Source organism: Canis lupus, chromosome 12 (assembly GCF_011100685.1).
Source record: "Canis lupus familiaris isolate Mischka breed German Shepherd chromosome 12, alternate assembly UU_Cfam_GSD_1.0, whole genome shotgun sequence".
NCBI classification, from domain to species: domain Eukaryota; kingdom Metazoa; phylum Chordata; class Mammalia; order Carnivora; family Canidae; genus Canis; species Canis lupus.
In genome coordinates, this window is record NC_049233.1 from 50,456,812 (window position 1) to 50,475,427 (window position 18,616).

The window sequence follows — 18,616 nt, forward strand, 5'->3', positions numbered from 1 at the left end:
TGTTTCTTGGAGATCTCTTCCCTTCACTTCCAGTGAATTGACAACCATAGTTTTACATATTTTGTGTGGTATTTAGTTCTTTCAAACAGAAGGATACATTTGGTCCCTGTTACTACATTTTGTTGAAAAATCTTGTTTTTCTCCCTAATTTTTTTTTTTGAGGCCAACAATTTATTTTTTGTAGAGCAGTTATGTAACTAAATTATAGATATTTAAATTTGCCTTCTCAGACAACCTGGGTGGCTCAGGGGTTTAGCGCCACCTTTGGCCCAGGGCGTGATTCTGGAGACCTGGGATCCAATCCCATGTCCGGCTCCCTGCATGGAGCCTGCTTCTCCCTCTGCCTGTGTCTCTGCCTTTCTCCCTCTCTGTGTGTCTATCATGAATAAATAAATAAAATCTTAAAAAAAATAAAATAAATTTGCCTTCTCTCTTCAATCATTAACTTCGTAAGGACACAACATCCTTATTGTTTGCTAATATAGTGCCTAATGCATAATAGGGGTTCTATAAATGCTTGTTGAATGAATAAAACTGAAATAGAGGTAAGTGCATGTTTCTGTGGTGGTCTGTAACATATTCTACATGCTTCTGTGATGGCCTGTTACATATTGTATATACATACATATACATACAATGTATGTATTTTATATAATATATGCAAGTGTGTATGTATGAATATATATCAGTGTGCAAGTGTATATCTTGCATTGCACTTATAGTTCTATAATTCTTTTTTTTAATACAGCAAGAGATACTTAGTAAAAGCTTTTTTGCAGCAAAGAAAGGTTGATTAGGTTTTACTTCAGCAAAATGAACAACAAGATTGATGCTTAAAATGTAAAGGTGTCCAGCCTTTACTCACTCTGAATATTAATAAGTATGCAAGTATGATTGCTGAATATTTAAAAAGAAATACCATTTCCAAGGCCCAAAAGGAAAAATTTATATTAAATGTTAAAGTTAAATATCTCACCTATGTCTCTGTATTATTTCTTTGTAAGAATAAAATCTTTTGCAATTACTTTGCAAAATAAGTATGTAGAAACACATACCTGTATCTGTTACCATCACAGTTGGAAAGAAGTCTTTAGAATAGTTATGTCTGCTCCTCCTGGCTTCATTCAGAGTTCCAAGGGAGTAAGGCCTGAGAGAGAGCAGAGCCTTCTCTAGTGAGCATGAAATTTGGTAACCTTAGCCCTGACCTTAAATCTGCTAAAGTGGTGAGACAGAGGCATTTCTCTGGGACACCTGAGAGGATACAAACCATTAAAGTTAACAGTGAATGAACTCGTTCCATTACTTTTAATAACATTATATCTGTTTGTCTGCTTGATGTAATGATAACTTAGTGAAGGAGAATTAATTCCACATATTATCTACATAAAGGATAATGAGGGAAATCAGTTTCCTCCAAGGAAGTTTCATTAAATTTGGGTATAAGCCAATCTACTTTAGATTGGTCCCTGGCTTTTGGATGACTTTCAAGCCTTGAGGCTCTGAGAGAACATACAAAGCCATTTTTGAATCTCAGGGAAGCAGACGCAGAAGGTTTCAGAAGACCCTTGTCACTGAAATTCCCTTCCCTTCTGGAAAAGCAAACTGCTAGTTTGTTGACCATCAGGTGCAAAATATAATTTTTTCCTACATACCAACATTGTGTCTGCTGAGATAGTTTTAATTCATACGATTTGTGCCTAAATTATTTGATCTGTGGATATGATGGCTCCTTGAGGCATTTCAAATAATGAAAAGAACAAACAAGCCAATAAATAGTGAATTAATAAATATTCAGTGTCAATAAGGAGAAATATTTTGCATCTTTTTTTAATGCAGGAAGGTTAAAGCAATGTCTTCCAAGTTGGTTATCAGCTTTGAAAGTCTGTCCTCATTGAACTCACATTAAGTATTAACATTACATGTAATGCTAATGTTTCTTGCAGGGAAATATAGAATATTTACGATATAATAGAATATATAGAATATTATTAATTTTGTATTAACAAAGTTAACTAAGCAAACAAATAGATGTCTCCAATGCACCAAAGCAAATTCACTAAAATGTTCTTGCTTTAAATTGAAAACAAAATTTCATCAAGAGTAAATGCAACTGAATGTATTTTTCAAAAAAATGTTAGCAATCCTTAAAATGTTTCTTGGGCACATACAGCATTCTTATGTACTAAAACATTACTCAGATTAGATGAGGAAGAGCTCGTCTAAAATATCAAGCATGTTGAATTATAGGATTTATTTTAATAGAAATTCAGTTAATTACTTCTCTTTTTTTTTTTTTTTCCCTAGAGAGTAACCGGGGGGTGAATTTGGGGGGTGGGGGTGGGGGCAGAATAAGAGGGAGAGAGAGAATCTTGAGCAGGCTCCATGCCCACCACAGAGCCCAAGGAGGCTCAATTTCACAACCCTGAGATCATGACCTGAGCTGAAATCCAGTCAGTGCTTAAATGACTGAGCCACCCAGTGGCCCCCAGATAATAACTTTTAAACTACAGTGTAGCACAGGCTACAGTGTTAGTGCCTACTGGTTAGTGCAAATACTTATAGACTAAAATAATAAAATCAAAGAGTTGAGGTTACCATTCATTCAGAGTTGAAAGGATCCTGCTATTAGTTTGGATACTTTATTAAATGATGCTAAAGTAACTGAATAGACATTTAAGTGCTTTTTGCCTTAAAAACAAAACAAAATCTTATTCCTAATATTTCTGGGAGTTCTGCAAAATTGTTTATTCTCAAGTATTTTTGTTTCTTTTATGTTTGGTTACAAAATTATTCAACCAGTTAAGAAGAGCATCATAATAAAAAATAACCTTCAGCTTTTACCTTGTCTGCATTTCTTCAAATTCCAGTTTGGTGGAACTCACATGAATGAAGTGTTACTATATTTACAATTCCAGAATAAATAACACAGCAATGGAATGTAAGTTCCTTTGGGGACTTGAATTATTCACAAAATGAGTAATTGAGCTAATCCCATACATAGATTTTCAATTTACAATTATTATGTGCTTAATCGTTATGGTTATTTGGGATCATGAAGAATTTATTAATAGGGCTTTATGAAAATCAAGCAAATGTGGAGATGACATAATACAACTAGAAAAGGGTTGTGGTCCAGTAAATCATGAATAAAATAATTATTAATTAATGGTAAAAGGTTTGCATTGTCTCTCACATTGGGTTTGTATGGCGGGAAGCATTCGAACAGGAGGCAAAACAGAGAAGATATTAATTATTTTTTATGTGCACTGTAATTTTTGTTAAGGACCATATTAAAAAGATGCCATCATATTAGAAAATTTTATTAGGACCAAATGGTTAGTTTCAGTATTTTTAGGCCAGAGTAACTACTATAGATTATCTAAAGGAAGAAAAAAACATTTCCATGTGCTGTTCAATGTGTACTATTGTGCTTTTTTTTGCTTTAAAAAATCTTCATAATCCTCCTCCTCCTCTATAACTGTTAAGTGGGGAGGGGGTCTTTTATTGCTATGAAATTTACTCTGCACTGACTTCTGTATCAACCATGGGATTACAAATCTAGGAACAATTAGAAGGAAGCAGAAATTTATGTTTATCACCATGCATTCATGACGTGTATGCCATCAATAATGAACCATCATGTACATCTCCTGGGCAAGGCCCTGGAGTGTGGTTTTGAAGGACAAGGGTGATGATGGCAAGAATGAAAGTTACAGAATACCTGCTATTCATTCATTCATTCATTCATTCATTCATTCAATAAACATTTTAATGAGGAGATACAGAAACCATGAATGTGTTAAGTATATCCTATGTCAGATGAGATAAAGTCTTTTGGGAAACAAGGAAAGGGTGATGCAGAATGTGGAGGGGTGTTTTTCATATGGGAGAATTAGCAGAGACCTCCCTGGTTATGAGGTAAATAAAATGGCTATTGTTGATAAAGTGAAAAAGAAAATCATGAAGAAATTTGAGAGAAGACATTTTCAGGCAGAGAGAAGAGGGAGCACAAAGTGCCAAGGGAAGAATATTCTGGGCTTGCCAAAATGGCAGGAGGGCCAGTGCAATTGGAGAGAGGTGAATAAGGGGACATGAGGTTAGAGAAACTGGGTGAAGGGGTTATGGGGTCAGATTATAGGGCCTCATGGGTCACTGATAGGATTTTAGGCTGTTTGAACAGAGCTTTGACAAGGTCAGATTTAGCTTTTAATAGGATCATCTTGCTTCCTGTGTAGAGAAATGATTCTATGGAGGCCAGGGAGAAGCAGAGAAACCAGTCAGAAGGCTTTACAACAACCTAAGATAGAATTGATGATAGGATGAGAAAGATCAAGCTCAGGAGAAGCAGGATTCTGAAGTAAAAGCCAACAGAACTTGCTGATAAATTGGACATGGGTGTGGGAGAAAGAGAAATGTCAAGTCAAGGATGACTCCAAGGTCTTTTGGCCCAGGCAGCTGGAAAAATAAAGTTGCTGTATACTGACATAAGGATAGTAAAGATGATGAGAAGTTTGACTTTTATGCATGCTAAATTTGAGATACTTTCTAGCCATCTAAAAGAAGATGTCAAGGCAGATGGAAGAAATGAGCCTGGATTTAAGGCAGTAGATCCAGCTGGAGATGTAAATTAGGAGGGCTTATCAGCATATCAGTGTCTACTTGAAGAGAGGTGATATGATGATAAGATCACCTGGACAGTGAGTGAAGGTAGAGGGGAGCTGTGAGGTCTGAACCCTGCTGCCCTAACATGTAACATAGAGGAAAGAGGAAAAAATCAGCCAAGGATCTGGAGAAGGAGTGGCCAGTCAGGTAGAAAGGACAGTCTTAAATGTGTGGTGACCCTGAAGCCAAGTGGATGAAGCATCTCAAGAAAGGAAAAGTGAAAGTTGAGCCCTTAGAAGGAGAAAGTGAGATGGTATTTACCAGGAATGGGGGCATGTGGGAAGTGGGGAAATATTGGTTAAAGGATATAAAGTTTCAGCTCTGTAGGATAAATAAGTCTGGATATCTACTGTACAGTATGGTGAGTATTATTGATACTGAAATTGTGTACTAGAAATACGCCTAGAGAGTATATCTTTTTTTTTTTTTTTTTTGTATTTTGGAGTTTGATTTGCCAACATATAGTATAACACCCAGTGCTCATCTCATCAAGTGCCCCCTTCAGTGCCCGTCACCCAGTCACCCCATCCCCCCCACCTCCCCTTCTACTACCCCTTGTTTGTTTCCCAGAGTTAGGAGTCAGGAGAGTAACTCTTAATTGCTCTCATCAAAAAAGGTAACTATGTGAAATGATAGGCACATTGAATAGCTTGATTTTGGTAATCATTTCACAAAGTATATGCACATCAAAACATCACATTGTATACCTTCAATATATACAATTTTTATTTACCAATTATACCTCAGTGAAGCTGGGAGAAAAAAAAAAGAAATGACAAGTGATCAACTATATCAAGTGTTCTTGATAATTCTAAAAGCTGAGAATTAGAATGAGAATTAACTATTTAGCATTGAGGACCACAGAAGAGTTTGGAGAGAGCTATCTTTCAGAGTGCTGGGGTAAAAAAGACTGAGCAAATGGCCTCAAGATGAGGAGGCAAAGCATTAGAGGCAGGAGTATAGATAATTCTTTTGAGTATTTTTCTTGTAAATGAGAGCAGAAAAATGGAGCTGGATGTGGAATCCAATGAGGGTTTATTGATATTATTCACTGGAATCAAAGCTACAACATGGAAAATTTTTGGCAAATTTATGTAATTGATAGGGAGGGAAGAAACTGATGATTAAGGAAGAGGGTGGTGATTGCAGTGATGTGCTTGTGTAGGCGAGAGGTGATTGGGATCTGGGGATCATGTGGAGAGCATAGACTTATCACCAGAGTAACAAGATGGTAGCCAGATGCTAGGTGTTCAGATGCAACTAGAGCAGTAGACGTAGTGGTTTTGTGGGCAGAAGTTGTTTTATGCTACTCCTACTTTCTCAGTGAACAGGGAAGCAAGTTCATCTGCTAAGATTAAGAAGAGAAAAAGATGTTGGATATTGGGGAACAGATGGGAAGGTGTAACATAGTCATCTCATAGAAAGAGAGTAAACTCTATGGAATGAGTGGCTAATTGTTTAAACTTATTATCTCAGTTGTATCTACACAGTGTCTCTGAAAGACAAATATTTTTATCATTGTCTAAAGATAAGAAAACATGACAAACTGACCTAAGTCTATGTGTATATGCTGAATACTTAGGTTCTTTTGGTGGATAATGGCACAGGATTAGTATGTAAACCAGTGAAAGATCTGTCATGGATAAAGATATCAAAAAGAGAAGGACCTGCAGGGGCTACTTCTAGAGCGTGGCCCTTTGGGTTAGAATGGAAATGGACCACACTTGCACCATACATTTTTGACAGCAAGTTAGCTGCCCCTGCTTTGAATTAGAACTTAAACTATTTGGCATTCTGATAACCTGAGGTCTTTAATGAAAATTATAGACATTTTGATATTAAGCAGTGTCAGAGAAGTGCAAGGAAGTTTCCATGGCTGTGAAGGGGAGATACTAGGATTTGAATCTAGAATATGGTTGACTTCAGAGTCCATGAAGAGGATACATTGTTCCACCCATAGGATATAGCTCCTGCACTTGAAAGGTTACACTCAAAATAGGCAGGTAACTCTCTCTGTGTTTTTCATGAATAAATAAATAAAATATTTAAAAAAAAGACCAACCAAAATAGGCAGGCAAGCCCCATGGCTGACATGACTAATAATCACACAAGGCATGATATCATGATCATGTATGGCCAATATTCCTGCCATCTAAATTTGAGGGAAAGAATATTCACTTCTGACTGGTGTGCAGACAAGGCTTAAGGAGGAGGAGGGACTTACATTGGATTCTGAGTGATGAATATGACTTGAGAGAGAGAGACGTTGCATTTTAAGATTAGAGAATAAAACTCTTCACAGCCATAATACTCTGGAAAATGACACTGCATGAATTCTTGAATTCTTTATTTACTATTCACCTCTGTACATTTTCCTGCAAAATTTGAATTTCCTCCGGTGGGATTAGGGAGATACCGTTAACATATCTCCTTCTTAATTAAGTATAGCATTGACCTCCCTCTATGAAGGAAACACAGTATCTCTTTCACTTGTTACCCCTGAGATGTTGGGCAGAGCTCTGGGAATTGAGTTTCTTCATCTATAACACAGGGATATTAATACATTTACCACAGAGATACTCTGAGCATTAACTAAAATAGTAGGTGACTGTGCTTTTGTAAAGTGTAAACACTATAAAGATATATCTTAGATGTTATTCAATTTCATCAAGTGCGATAATGCTAGAGGGAAAGGAAAAAAACACAATAAACAACATTTTTTTTTTAAATCTTTGGTTGTGGTCCTATGACAGCTTGGCTGAATGATCTTTTGCATGTTAATATAATAGCTTTGAAAAGATTTGAGCCCTATCATTCATGTTAGACGTTTCTATCCATTTACGGAAGCACTGTGCTTGTATCCAGCTTGGCCGCCAGCTGGCCTGATAGAATGCATAATAGTGATAGGACCCTTGAGCTGTTCTTGATTGACCCAAGGACTTCAACAATCAAATCAAATAAAAAATAATAAAATAAAGTAAAATAAAATAAAATTCTGTTATTTTTCATTTCCTACAAAACGTGACCTGGTAAGTTTTGGGCTTTCTTGCTATTGTAAGGGAACAGTCAAGTTGAATAGTCCCTTTACCAACGATAGAACAATTCAGTAGTTTCTATTCCAGAAGCCTGCTACTTAGAGATTAAAGATTCCTTCTTCAGCAAAGGGTTCTATCTTTTGTGTGAGTGGGCTTTCCAGAAACAACTCCCTGCATGGGGCTGACCAATTTGATCTCTAGCGTTGTGCACGTGACACTCCGCTTGGTTTTTAGGGGAGGCTGATAGGCAGCATGCTATTTATACTGGTTATTGATCTTTTAAAATTGTCTAAAGAAGTTCCTTTGACAGCTCAAAAACTCCACATTCAGTCAGTTAAGCGGCCTTCAAAGTCATAATTAATCTCCAAAGAGGACACACATGCTAATGGATCTTGCATTCTCTATAACTTATAAATGCATCCGAATTCAGAATCTAAATAATATTTTATTCTTTTTTTGGTTTCTCTTTGCTTTAAATATATCACACTAGCCTTTTGTATGTAAAAACTCATTCTTTTAGTCGGGATATTCTCTAAGAGGCTGGAGAAGCCTTTTAAGAGTGGATTGAATCATGGTAGATTAAAGTTTGAGTATTAGAGGTATATTTGAAAGGCTGGCAGACTTTGGAGTATGTGGAGTTCTGCTCTGCCCACACCACCCTCACTAAACAGCTGTAAGTGAATTTAAGGATTTTCAGCCTAGTATTCTTTGACCGGTTTCTCTAAAAGTGCCTTCTCTTCCTTTTTTTCATGACCTCACTGTGTATTTACTGGCTCGCAAATAATTTGTGACCCAGTCGAACCATTTCAAATCTAGGTCTTAGACTGCTAGCCAATGTCAAACTAGCATGGAAAGGATGCTAGAGGGAAGAGAGGTAAAAGAAACTGGTTACTGGGTGGCCCCATCCCTTTCTCTCCTGTTGCTCACTGACTTCAGTGAGTGCTTGCAACTTGCTCTAAGATGCAATAGAGGAGTGCTTCTCAAGTTTAGTACTTATAGGAACATCCGGGGATCTGGTTACCATTCAGCTTCTGCTCCAGTAAATCTGGGTAGGACCCGAGAGTCTGCATTTCTAACAGATTCCCTGCTGATGCTGATGCTGCTGCTGGGGTCGGAAGCTCTTAAACATTCCAGTTAGGCTCAGGCTCCAGGAACAGTACAGGGCCTAATATGATGTATAACAAAGAAACACTGTTTTTTAACAGCGTTTCCCTGACCTGTCCCCTGGGATCTAGCATAAAATGATTTCATTATATTTATCAAATACTCTCTGCAAAACATATTGCTACAAAAATCAGTTAAGCCTTTGTGACCAAATAAAATGACGAAAGTGCTATAATTGTCTAAAGAGTGATATACGAGAAATTCACCAGAGCTATCTGGGTGCACAGGATCTTATAGCCTCTTTCATCCATCAAAGGTTTTCCTCCACAGATGTCAGCCAGGAGGTTATCTGTATCGTAAACACTATGCAAAGCTTTTTGGATCCTTTCTCTGGGACAGGTTGCCTCCATTGACTATGTTATCAATCAGGGCATAAACCACAGCCGTAATGTTATCTGAGACTCAGAAGTTCACCCTAGCACACTAACTGCTGGGGAATTAGGAGTCGTGGGATTGCTCTAACATAGAGAGTATTGTGCTGTGAAGATTATGAAATCTTATTAGAAAAGGCTCTGCCCCAGATCTGTAGCAGTTAACATCAGAGTTTTTCTTTCAGATACCTTAGGGAAGAAGAAAAATGTTGGAATGTGTTTGTATTTACTCATATGTACTCCCAGGATGCAGAGCGGCAGCCGGAGCTGCTGTAGTCCTCACTTATTAGTACGAATTTCCCCTTTAGGGGGTTATTTAAAAATATTTGTACATATTTCAAATCCCTCAATCTGGTTTGTAGCAAATGGTTGCTTAAGCAGCTTCTTAATTATTTCATTTGAGTTTTTGCAGAAAGACTGTTGCAGATATTTGGCACAAAGCTTAGTTTTTTGCGGCCTTTTACTACCTCCTGAATAGATTTCAGGAAAAAGAAAAAAAAAATCAAGGAGTGTTAAATTATTACTCTCTTTGCGTAGCATGCACAAATAGAATTGATTGTGGACCTCAGGACAGGAAAGAAATACTTGCACAGCTGCATGGTAATAATTTTTATGTGTGTTAAAATTATGTTCTTGGTATTTTGTCATAATATTCCAGGGTGAAGCTTTGGAAGAATGACATGGTTATAATAATAGTAAGTAGAGTCACTTTGTAGATATCAGGTAATAAATTATCTCATGAACTGGGGGATAAAATGTAAGCAAAATCATTTAAAATCTCTGGTAGTTAAATTGAAACAAATAAAAACAAATGTTATGTTGCAGAAATATCAGGTGGAATCATTCATTGAAGGGGACAAATGAAGTCAGGTGCCAAACCTGGACTTAAGTAAATTGTCATTAGCAAATCTCTACCCAGTCTTTGTTCCTGCCTTTATATTTGAACTACCACAAGCAGCTAGAGAGATGTGCATCGAGTGTGGAGGCAAGCAGGCTAGTAGAATTTATGGACCGAGGATGTTTGAGACCCTAGGTTATCCTGGATTGTCATGTGGTCAATTTACCCCTTGCAGCCATGGGGAAGATCAGATGGTGTCATTCCCTAACTGGTCCTATGGCCACCAATTTGAAACAGCTGGGCCTGGTACTGAGCAACAACCTCAATTCTGTTTCCCTGCTTTTCCACTGATCTAATTATGCAGGCTATTGCATTTCATTCTAAATATTTATGCATATCTATATGCTTTTAAGAGTAGGAAAGACCAGTAATATGTGGTGGGAACGACATTCAGCATTGCCGAGCTGCCCTCCTATACTGGATTGTGCAGGGAACAGCCAATTATGAAATATAATGATCTGAGCTGCACTCACACGGTCTGTCTTCTTTCACTTCACGTTGTGTATTTTGGGTAGATGTGGCTGGTCATGAAGACACTTGAATATTAGGACTTAGGAAGAAATCCAAAGTTTGAGTGATTGCAGTGTCAGAATTTGGATCCTTCTGATTGTAATTATGTCGAGTGGTGCTCTCAACAGATTGATAGTGCTTTCTGGTAAATAAAGTTGTCAGGGCAAAATAAGTTGAGATTATGCACACGTGTGTGTGTGTGTGTGTGTATGTACGTTTTCAAATATAGGTATACGTGTGTGTGTGTATGCACACACAGATATATATCTGTATCTATATCATACCACAGGAACATTTTGGAAAGTATCCTATTCAGAATGATGATCTATATTCCCATTTTTGAGTTTGAAGAGAAAAGGAAGATTAGGGAAGGCAAAGATAATAGATGCAAAAATAATTTCTGCAAAAATAAATCTGTTATCTCCATAGTATCAAGATCATATTGTAGTCACTGCTTTGAAAATAAAAGTAATAGTTATATGCCAAAACGGTTTATTTTTTCAAAAAAGATTTATTTATTCATAAGAGAGAGAGAGAGAGGCAGAGACATAGGCAGAGGGAGAAGTGGGCTCTTTGCAGGAGCCTGATGTGAGACTCGATGCCGATCCCGGGATCACAATCTGCACCAAAGGCGGCAAGCAACACAACCACTGAGCCACCCAGGCGTCCCCAAAACAGTTACAAAGATCCCCATAGACATCAGCTTCATACAGAGCATTGAATTCATACTGACATTTCAAAGGACTGAAATAAGCTCCACAACTCTAAACCATGGACAGAGAACTCTGTGAGGCCCGGCAAGACATACAAGCTTATCCCAAGCACGTCATGTCTTCAGGTAGCCTACCATCTGGCTGAAAGTTCAAACACAAAACAAAACAAAACACAAACCAAAAACAAATAGCAGAGCTTAGAGCTTACATGGTGCAGATAGTTCATTTTTACAAAGAAGGATTCTGAAAAAAGACAGGCTGTGCGAATTTCTCCAAATCACACAATTGTTACGTGGCAGAGCTGAGATGACGGTCCAGGCAGTCCGACTCCAGAATTTGTGTTCTTGATCCTATGAAGTATCATCTCTCTGTAGAAGGTGTGGCCTGAGGGAGGTTTCTTTCACATTTGTTTTAGGGCTCCGATGTTCCTTTCTTCTTTCATTTCAGAATTTGGCTGTCTTTATTTGCAATTGTTTCTGCTGGCATGGAGGGGAGAGGCAGGCACAAATCAGTCCATTATCTAATTAATTACTTACTTTTCCTTATGAAAAGCACTAGGAGGCAAGGGGGGCTATGAAAGTATATGGTGGCAGGAAGTGGGGTTCAATCAATGTCAGGGGTTGGAGAAGGAGTCCTTGAGGAGGTGACATTTGAGCTGGGCACTGATGAGTGAGTAACCCTTCATTGGGTGAAAGACTGCTGTGGACAGTTGTAGAGGAGTAAGTGAATTTTAGGCAGAGGGAACGGCTGTGCAAAGACCCTGGGGCAGGAAGTAACACGGTGCCTGGGAGGGTCTGAAAGAGGATGTAACACAAGGATTGGGAAGCCAGTAATATGTATAGGGTCCTATAGGGCCCTGAAGACCATGTTAAAGAATTTGATGTTTATTCCAAAGGACAACGAACTTTGAAATTCATTGAAAGATATTTTGTCTGTGTCCACATAATACATACTACGGTAGGAGAGAAAAAGATTAAGGTTTAAGTATCTAATTTTCTTTTGGAATTTAGACTAGAGCTTTTCCCCCCGATGATCTAAGGCAGTCAGCAACCTTTCAAAGCAAGGTATGAAGCTGGCAATTGCTATTATCCTGATGTACAGAGGAAGGACCAAATCTTGTACAGGGCAAGATTGTAGTTACCTGGGATGTCAGAGGTCAACTTCTGTACCTCCGGTATGGGGCTCTCTGCTGCCTATGGCCTGGGAACTGCAGTTTGCCTCTCCTTCTCCCATCTCACATTTGAAGTCCTCTATAACAAAGTTTCCTTTCAGGCTGTCTTTAATCTTTTATTTTCACTGGGTGTAGAGAATCATTCAATCAGTGCCTAAATAAAAGAAGTCCCCAACTCATACACTTTGATTTTGAAAGTTTATACATCAGAAGGCAGCGTGACCCTTGCGGTTATCCCTTTAATCACTAATAGGTGTACTTTCTCCGGGTGCCTGAATCCGTGTTCTAGGCATTGCCATTTCTCCTAGGAGTGGGTTATAAATGGCAGTTCTGGAAATGGCTGGCTGACTCTTGATTTCGGCTCATATCATGATCTTAGGGTCATGGGACTGAGCCCCATGTCAGGCTCCATAGTAAGCAGGAAGTCTGCTTGAGATTCTCTCTGTCAAATAAATACATCTTTAAATATGGTTTTTTTTTAATTTTTTATTTATTTATGATAGTCACAGAGAGAGAGAGAAAGAGGCAGAGACACAGGCAGAGGGAGAAGCAGGCTCCATGCACTGGGAGCCTGATGTGGGATTCGATCCCGGGTCTCCAGGATCACGGCCTGGGCCAAAGGCAGGCGCCAAACCGCTGCGCCACCCAGGGATCCCCTAAATACATCTTTAATTAATAAATAAATGGCCATTTGGTTCCTGGGCAAGCCCGCAATTACATTAACAACCTGTCTTCTGAGTCCAGGGGAAACACACTGTGTAGCTCAGAAGGGAGGAAAGGAAAAATGAAATTTTCTTCCTTCTCTCCTTCCCAGGTTTGACCTTGAAAGAGGCACATCTTTGTCAAATTAGTGTGATAAAGAAAATCCTGTCTAGGTGGGGAGGAGAGCTGCAAGTGCAAGGATAAGCATGAACTCTGTGATTGAAAAGGGTGTCCGGAGTAGGAGCTAGGTGCTGTGGTGGGGTGGCAGGGCTGTGAGGACACTGCCTCCTCGGGCTGCGGTCAGGATGGCACTGCAGCTGCTCTCCGAGTCTGGGCAGGGGCCCCTTGTGGAACAGGGGGACTGGGCGACAGCTCCTTGGTTTCCTGACTTTCCAAAACTGAAGAGAAAACCAACACTTGCCAGTGACTGGTGTCTCTACCCCTGTCTCTCCCTGCCCCCCATCTGGCGCCTGTTTCTGCAAAATAGTACAAAAGTAGCAGTCTTTCCCATTACCAAGGAAAGAGCAGCTAATGCCATGAGGATGCAACAGCAAACAAGAAAAATCACCAGCGAAGCTCCCACAGTGGCCCTGGCTCAGCTCAGCATGAAAGCAAGGGCAGAGGTGATAGTTGGGAGTGTGCTGGGAAACCATGGGAAAATCCAGGGCGGAGCTGCCGTAGGGCCCCTTGCAGTGGTGGAGGGGGTAAGAGGGGCGGGAGAAGAGGCAGAGGAACCCCACTAACGATCCGCAGTCCTCAGAGCCAGACAAGCCAGCAGCTGAGCAGGTAAGAACAATCCCAGAGGTAAAAATTTAGGCTCCTCGGGAGCAGAGACCAAGTCTTAGGTCTCCTTGAACTCCCAGAGCCTCTGTCCGCCTGGCCACCAAATGTATCCTTGATTGCTGAAGGGAAGTATCAGACCTCAGAGAGATGGGAAGGGGACCTCTAGAACTAGGGAGGGGCCTGAGGGCACTACACCCAGACATGTGTGCCAAGGAGGAGACGGAAAATGATGGTTCTTTTTTTGTCTATAAAGGCCTAACAGAGACCTCATTTCCCTGGACTGGTGAAGCTGGCCAATAAGAAGGAACTGTCTCCAATTATACTAGAAAATTACAATGGATATTTAGCTCTCCTCAGAGACATGTTATTTTGGATATCTTAAATACTGGTTACTGAAGTTGCCACACTGACCCAAACAGCCTGCTTTGGGTTCATTAGTTTAGGACGTGAATTAAGAGAGAAGGGTTGTGAGAAGCACAGCACTTGCTCCAGGTTAAGGTTTCCTGTTGTGTGTTCCACCGATTGCCAGTGCTACTAGGTACTCTGGCAAAAAAAAGAATGAAATGATCTGTGGCCAAATACCTGAGCAAACAGAGTGGAGCAGCTCCTTCCTTTGGAGCTTCTTCACCTCAATGGCCAGTTCTGGATTCAGTCGAATGGCCTTGTGTTCTTAAATCCAGGGCCTCTCCTAAGCTTGAAGAAACATAGAACCCCATTACCATACAGCAAATAGTTTCTTTACTTTGGAAAGCGCTGCTGCTGTGGGTGGCTTGGAAAAGCGGATTGGAATTTTATCTATTGGGGGCAGATCATGGGATAACAGGAATTTGCAGTTTTACCTGCAGAATCTGAACAACTTCTGGAGCATACGCCAGAAGCAATGGCTCCCTTTCCTGGTAAGCTCTGGATCTGTAGTCAGATTAAACCTGGTAAAATCTGCCACTTTAATTTTCCTGTCACAAAACGCACTAAGGCAAATTGCTTCACTGTCCTGCGTTGCATGTCTTTATCTGCATCTTATACTTTTCTTAGCAGAGTGTGCAGAGGATGAAAGGTGTCTTCTTCAATGAAGCCTAACTGGGGTTTGTTGTAGCTCGGCAGAATTAGCATTTTCTATTTACACGCATAATCCTTCTTTACTATCCTTACAGTGAGACCCACAGAAAAAGTCGGATGGCATTCTCCGCATTTACAGAGAGTTTGGGGGGATAACAGGATTCCTAGCTGGGCGTGTCCTTTCTTGTGTTCCTCCAAACTGGGCTGTTGCACAGGCAGCTCACAGAGCAGGGTCATGACCCAAGAGGAATACAGCTGAGCTCGCTTCTTGAACCAACTCTCCGCTCCTAGCTGGGTTGGCTAGCTTTGTAGTGATTTGTCGGGAGTAGCTTCTATTTTCATTACGGTGCTCTTTGCACGACTGAAAGGCCTTTCTAAATAAATGGAGACATTTACCCACTAGGTGGAGCTACATCCTTTGTTCTCTGATGGATGCTGTTCCCTAAATTGAACTGTAAAAGTACTTGGTTTGTGTGGGAGCTCAGCAAAGAGGGTGTACATCCTTCTTTTCTCTCACCTTGTTGTGGGAGCTACGGTCTTTTCATTGAACAATGTATGGGGAATGGGCATGTTTTCATACTGGGAATGAGAGCTCTTGAGGCATTGGGGTGTCTTGTGAACTACAGGGAGATGGCGAAGAGGAATCAGGCTGCCTCACTTTGATTTAGTTCCATGACCTGTTCGATGCATGGACAATGGGAAGTTATTTAACTTCTCAGTTATTTTAGTTCTCCCCAGTTTCTTTATCTGTTAAGCAGCTGCTCTATTAGGTTGTCTTGTGGAGTAAATGAACCTGTGTGAAGTACTTAGCCATTCCCTGGGGACAAAGCAAGTGCTCAGAAGTGTTAGTTGTGCTTTGTATTTCTATTTTTCCCTTCTTATTTGTATTTCTATAGTTCTGTTATTTGTATTTCTATTTTTCTATTATTTGCATTTCTATTTCAGCCGGTGCCCAATAAAAGCTCATATATTCATATAACAAATGGGGAATTTAATAAGATTTGTATCTCTGACTGGAGCATCCTTCCCCCCCAACCCACTTTGCGTTCCAGTACTCCTCTAACCTTCTTAATTCCCAGCAGGATTTCTCCTTTTCCCTAAAATAGTGCTCCTCAACCTGTTGTGCCAGCAAATCTCTTGAGGGGCTTGGAAAACTCAGACTGCTGGGCCGCACCCCAAGAGTTTCTGATTCAGCAGGTTTGGGGTTGGGCCTGAGGATGTGCATTTCTAAAAGAATACCAAGGTGATGCTGATGCTGCTGGTCCAAAGCCTACATCCCACTACCCTAGAGAGGATTGTTTCCATCTCCAGCTTTACTGGCCCATCCCATGACAGGTTTTCTTCAGGCAGGGTATGCTGTGACTATAAGGCAGGACTGGATGGTCTTCTTGAAAGCTGTGCCTGCCCAGACTGGCCTGCCTTTCTCTGCTCCTTATGACATCTAAAATGCACAAGTGTTTTGAGTTTTTTTATTTTGTTTTGTTGGTTTGTTTTAGATTTTATTTATTTGAAAGAGAGTGAGAGTGAGAGAGAGCATGAGCAGTGGGAGGGGCACAGGGAGAGGGAGAAGCAGGCTCCCAGCTAAGCAGGGAGCCTGACGCGGGGTTCAATCCCAGGACCCTGGGATCATGACCTGAGCTGAAGGCAGACCCTTAATGACTGAGCCACCCAGGCACCCTGAAAATCACGTGTTTTCTTGAAAAAAATGGACAAATCTCATTATGAGGTCTGCACGACCTCTTTGTCATTTCTTATCAGCATTTGTCCCCCCTACAAGTTTGATCTGACTCCCACTGGACAAACTCAGGTCTTTCCAATTGATTGTTCTTTGGGGCCAACAATTGGATAAAAAAATAGCAAGTGATTCTTCAATATGAAACAATGCGCTTCAGCACCAGGCATGGCACACGGTAAATGTTCAAATATTGTCTATTTGCTGAATGAATAAACACTGTAGGGAAAGCGCTTATGGTTTATTAAAAGGAGAGTTTACTAGTCAGAAAACTTTCCATTTGCCAGTTGTATGACCATTAGAAAGTCACTTTATAACAAGCACAACTTCAAATATTAGGTAATATGATTTATAGCTGTATATTGATTAGTATGACATTCTTTTAGGTTGAACCACGTGATATTGCCTCTATTTGACCTTTTTTTTTTTTTTTGGTTTACAAAAATGGCAGTATTATATGGCTCAACCTAATAAAACTTCTGTATTTTAAGTTAGTTGCTTAATGGAACTATTTTTACAATATGCTTTTAATTCCGAGGAACTGCCTTCCTGCTCCTCATTTTCTCGCCGCACATACAAATGTTGAGGGGATGTTTTAAAAATAAGCATAATGTTGGCACTGTAAAAATTCAATTTTATTCCCAGGCCAAGATGATCCTTCATCACTGTTTTCTCATTGGAAGAATGATTCTCCTTCATTTGGAAGCAACTGGCAGATGTTCCCTGCTGAGCTGGCTCTTGGGTTTCATGGAATGCTGTGGTGTTGAAATTCCATTGTGTAGAATGTCTTTCCTCACTCTTTCCACCCCCTGCCCCAGAAATTGCCTCTACTTCCCCACTCCCATTCAAAAGGTACATTAGCCTTTGTTTTAATCTTCTGCAATACTATCCATGTCTTTTTCCCATCTCTGTCTCTCATTACAACAGACTTGAGCACAGGCAAGTGAGATTAGCTTTGCAAACTGTACTACATAACAGTAAAGTTATTTTTTCAGTTATGCAAGGACCAATGTAAATTTTTTTTTTTAAGATTTCATTTATTTTTTGAAGGGTGGGAGAGGAAGAGAGAAACCAAAGCAGACTCTGTGCTGAGTGTGAGCCTGCCATGGGGCTCCATCTCAGGACCCAGAGATCACGACCTCAGCTAAAATAAAGAGTCAGCTGCCGAACCCACTGAGCCACCCAGGTGCCCTGTGAAGGTTTTAAGCCCATCTACACAGAATTTTAGAACTTCTGATGCTCAAAAGTCAATAAAATATTTTGGGAAGAAGAACTGCCTTACTATTATTATTGCCTACCATCATTAAACACCAACTAGACAGTAGAAAGTCATGATCACTTTTCCTTCATTGTTTATTAAATTATTTTTACACCTAATAGGTTTTGTTATGAAGAAAGTTAAAAAAAAAAAATGAAGATTCTAGTTGGCAAGGAGAGTGGGAGGAGCTTTCTAAGGAGAGACTGGTCTCAAAAGATGAACAGCAAAAGGTGCAGAGTAGATAAATTTTAAGTGTTTCATAATTTTGCCTCATTTGGTCATGCAAAAGGATAACAATTGCCGAAGGATGAATTTGGCTGTATAATATAACTTGATATTTTAAACCAAGATATTGATTTTGTACATCTCCACACAAGAGTACACATGCCATTTTCCAGTTTGAATCTTTCCACTGTTCAGTTGCTGGTGTGACTTTTGGCAAATTACTTAGCTTCTCGGTACCTCAGTTTCTCATTTGTAAAAATGAACAAAATAATAGTAATTACTGTGAGGAAAATATAAGTTAATGTATCTCAAGTGCTTAGAGCACTGACTGGCAAA

At 39.8% G+C, this 18,616-nt stretch overlaps 1 long non-coding RNA gene across 3 annotated transcripts in view; it reads left to right on the plus strand.

The window, feature by feature from the left end:
* The window catches only part of LOC119874300, a 145,868-nt gene extending 127,872 nt beyond the window's left edge, over window positions 1-17,996 (plus strand). For all 3 annotated transcript variants that reach the window (XR_005367453.1, XR_005367455.1, XR_005367454.1), the window contains one exon: window positions 17,443-17,996. This is a non-coding gene — a long non-coding RNA (uncharacterized LOC119874300). The remainder of the gene's footprint in view (window positions 1-17,442) is intronic.
* The last annotated feature ends 620 nt before the right edge of the window (window positions 17,997-18,616 follow it).